This window comes from Eubalaena glacialis, chromosome 6, assembly GCF_028564815.1.
Source record: "Eubalaena glacialis isolate mEubGla1 chromosome 6, mEubGla1.1.hap2.+ XY, whole genome shotgun sequence".
In the NCBI taxonomy this organism is placed as follows: Eukaryota; Metazoa; Chordata; class Mammalia; order Artiodactyla; family Balaenidae; genus Eubalaena; species Eubalaena glacialis.
In genome coordinates, this window is record NC_083721.1 from 6155322 (window position 1) to 6159818 (window position 4497).

The window sequence follows — 4497 nt, forward strand, 5'->3', positions numbered from 1 at the left end:
TCCCATCTCTTATAGTGCTGTGTGCACCCTCCCTCCTTTACCCTTCCCTAAATCCCTCCAACAAAAAATCCCTTTCACAGAGGTCTACAACCTCCATGTAGATAGACAAAAAGCTGAGAAAGGGCTTAAGTGTCTGAGGATGAGGCAAGGCATTTGAATATCCAAAAATAATTTTTTAAAAAAAACCTTCAGCTGCATGATGTAGGGGAGGTTATTTGTTTGTTTGCCGCCCTGCACGGCTTCCTTTCCCAACCAGGAATCGAACCCGGGCCCCCTGCAATGGAAGCGCGGAGTCCCAACCACTGGACCGCCAGGGAAGTCCCCTAGGGGGTATATTTTTGAATTAGGGTCCTTTTTTACTTCATGACTGATTTGGGGACTATATGCTGCTTTATCCCCAGCTCTGGCAGGAAGCACTAGAAATAAAATAATCAGTGACCCAATATGCTTGACCATCTAGCTCTTTGCTCATGTTGCATGAAAAATGATTTATCAGTGGAAGGCTCACTGGTAAAACAACGGTATCGGATCAGGAAGATAGAGTCACGCACTCATTCAACATGTGGGTATTAGGACGGCCCCTGTGTCTGGGTAAGGTGAGAGATACTTCAGTGAACAGACAAGTTCCCTGCCCTGTTGGCGCTTACGTTCTACTGAGGAGGCCAGCAGGAGACAAATGAAAACTACATACATGAGATAATTTCAGGAAGTCAGGTTATAAAAAAACAAAATGAGGGCAAGACTCTAGAAAATGGAGCCATGATATTTTGCAGAGGGTGTTTAGGGAAAGCTGCCCTGGGGCAGCGGCATCTCTGAAGAGACATAGAGGAAAGGAGCCCCCCATGTGAGGGTCTGCGGGAAGAGCATTCTGATCAGAAGAAACAAGTGCAAAGGCCCTGAGGTTGACATGAGCTGGGTTTAGTCCAGGAAGTAAAGGCAGGCTTAATCAGGGTTAGGAAGAGCAGTAGGGGCTGAGGAGAAATAGGTACACAGGAGCCAGATCACAGAAAGAGTCTGGGTTTTGTTCCAAGTGTGATGGGAAAACACTGTGAACAGGGGATCAATGTGCTCCAGTTTATACTTTTAAATGCTAACTCTGGGGCTTCCCTGGTGGCACAGTGGTTAAGAATCCGCCTGCCAATGCAGGGGACACGGGTTCGATCCCTGGTCCGGGAAGATCCCACATGCCACGGAGCAACTAAGCCTGTGCGCCACAACTACTGAGCCTGCACTCTAGAGCCCATGAGTCACAACTACTGAAGCCCATGCACCTAGAGCCCGTCCTCCGCAACAAGAGAAGCCACTGCAATGAGAAGCCTGCGCACCACAACGAAGAGTAGCCCCCGCTCGCCGCAACTAGAGAAAGCCTGTGCACAGCAACAAAGACCCAATGCAGCCAAAAATAAAAATAAATAAATTTATTTAAAAAATAAAAAATAAAAATAAATAAAAGCTAACTCTGGCTGCTGGAACAAATTGCCACAACACTGGTGGCTTAAAACCACGCAAGTTTATCGCCTTGCAGTTCTGGAGGTCAGAAATCTGAGATGCGTCTCATTGGGCTTAAAACCAAGGTGTCGGGGCTTCCCTGGTGGCGCAGTGGTTGAGAATCTGCCTGCCGATGCAGGGGACACGGGTTCGAGCCCTGGTCTGGGAAGATCCCACATGCCGCGGAGTAACTAGGCCCGTGAGCCACAACTACTGAGCCTGCGCGTCCGGAGCCTATGCTCCGCAACAAGAGAGGCCACGATAGTGAGAGGCCCGCGCACCGCGATGAAGGGTGGCCCCCGCTTGCCGCAACTGGAGAAAGCCCTCGCACAGAAACGAAGACTCAACACAGCAAAAATAAATAAATAATAAAAAATTTCTCTTAAAAAAAAAAAAAAAAACCAAGGTGTCAGCAGGACGGCGTTCATTCTGGAGATTCTAGGTGACATTCTGGTTCCTTGTCTTTTCCAGCTTCTGGAGGCCGCCTGCATTCCTTGGCTTGTGTGCCGCCCCTCAGCGATTGCATCACGTTGTCCACTGTTTCTGCCGTCGCATCTTTCTCTGCCTCTGACCCTCCTGCCTCACTTCCCTTTACAAGGACGTTGGACCCACCCGGATAATCCAGAAGAATCTCCCTGTGTCAAATCCGTAACTTCACCCCATCTGCAAAATCCATTTGCCATGTAAGGTAACGAAGTCACAGGTTCCAGGATTTGGACGTGGACACCTTTGGGGGCCATCGTTCTGCGTACTACACAGGACAAGAGTGGAAGTGAGACAGCAAAGGAGGCTGAGAGGGGAGATGGTTTGCACCTCCCCTGAGGGCGTGTTTTTTTTTGTTTGTTTTCGTTTTTGTTTTTGTTTTTGGCCACACCGCGCAGCATTTGGGATCTTCGTTCCCCGAACCCGTGTCCCCTGCATTGGGAGCATGGAGTCTTAACCACTGGACCGCCAGGGAAGTCTCTGGAGGGCGTTTTTTCAGTCCACACCTTTAGGGTGAGATTGACCTGGAGTCGTTGCCCCAGTAGAGAAAGGACTCTTTTTTTTTTTTTAATTTATTTATTTTTTGGCTGCGTTGGGTCTTCGTTGCTGCGTGCGGGCTTCTCATTGCAGTGGCTTCTCTTGTTGCAGAGCACGAGCTCTAAGCACGTGGGCCTCAGCAGTTGCGGCATGCGGGCTCAGTAGTTGTGGCTCACGGGCTTTGTTGCTCCGCGGCATGTGCGATCTTCCCAGACCAGGGATCGAACCCATGTCCCCTGCATTGGCAGGCGGACTCTCAACCACTGCGCCACCAGGGAAGCCGGAGAAAGGACTCTTGTTGGCAGCTTCAGTTCCTGCCAGGTCCCGCATCTCTTGGCAAAGAGGGTAAAGAGAATGAAATTTTGTTTCCAGAAAGTTGTAAAGCAGTAGACAGTAAAATTCTACTCTCAGACAACGGAATTGAAAATTGTCTTCACTTCACATGTAAAGACCCTGCCCCTGAAAGGGTTCATGGGTGCCTAGTAAATTGTTCAAGTCTTCCTTTATCAGGAGGTTGACATACGCAGATATGTTAATTTTATTTTGAAAAAAACAAAATGCAGGGTCTTCGCCTCTCACCAAACTTGCCCACGTGAACTCATTCTTGTTTCTAGGCCTTTCCTCGGGCTTTTTTTCCACCAGGAAAGCCCTTGATTTGCTCTGCCTGAATTCTACTCTTCTTTAAAATCACACCTCCTAGGAAGCCTCCTTAGGTTTTTCTAGTCCGCATCGAGGGCCATCTTCTTTGAACTCTTACATTATAGTCACCAAGAGTAATATAAAAGCACCCATTCACTGTTTACCGGCTATGTTTTTAATAGACTTTAAGTATATTACCTAATTTCATTGTCACAAAACCCTACAGAAGAAGAATCACGTCCATACAAGATACAGGAAAACTGCAGCAGACACAGATAAGCAACTAGCTAGGAAGCTGCGTGGCTAGAACTTGAACGCAGTTTTGTCTGGCTCAATTTTAACCTTCCAATAAAAGTTTAGTTTCCCCAATTTGTGGTACAGTTTTTGTCCCAGAATTTTATCATGATAGTTTCAGATATACAGAAAAGTTGACAATTGTATAGAGAACACCTATGTACCCACCACCTAGATTCTACAATTGATGTTTTCACTATACTTGTTTATTCCATATCTTTCCATCTACCCGTTCCTCCCTGCATCCAACAATTCATCTTGTCTTTTTCATTTATTTCAAGGTCAGTTGCAGACATCAGGACACTTCCCCCTAATACTTCAGCATGCATATAATTAATTAGAGTTCAATATTTGTTTATGGTTCTATTTTTTTCTTTTGAGGTGAAATTTGCATCTGCTGAAATGTACAAATCTCAAGTGTACTGTTGATGAGACACACCTGTGTAACCCAAACCCCTATCAAAATATAGAAAATCATCATCACCCCAGAAATCCCCTCACACCCCTTCCTGTTCCATCATTACTCCCACTCCAGTCTTACCTTATCCACCATAGATTAGCTGTGCCTATTCTAGAACTTCATGTAAATGGAATCACATGATATGTACTCTTGTAACAGGCTTCTTTCACTCAGGAATGTTTTTGAGATTCATCCATGTTATTGCATGTATCAGTTCATTCCTTTTTTTTTTTACTGAAGTATAGTTGATTTACAATATTGTCTTCATTTCAGGTGTAAAGCAAGGGGATTCAGTTATACATATACATATATTCTTTTTCAGATTCTTTTCCCTTATAGGTTATTACAAAATATTGAGTATAGTTCCCTGTGCTATACAGTAGGTCTTTGTTGGTTATCTATTTTATATATAGTAATGTGTATCTGTTAATCCCAAACTCCTAATTTATCCCTCCCCCAACCCTATTCATTCCTTTTTATTGTTGAGTAGAAATTCAGTGTATGAATATACCACAATTTGTTTATCCAGTTTCATATCGAAGGACAGCTGGGCTATTTCCATTTGTTGGCTATTATGAATAAAGCTGCAGTGACCA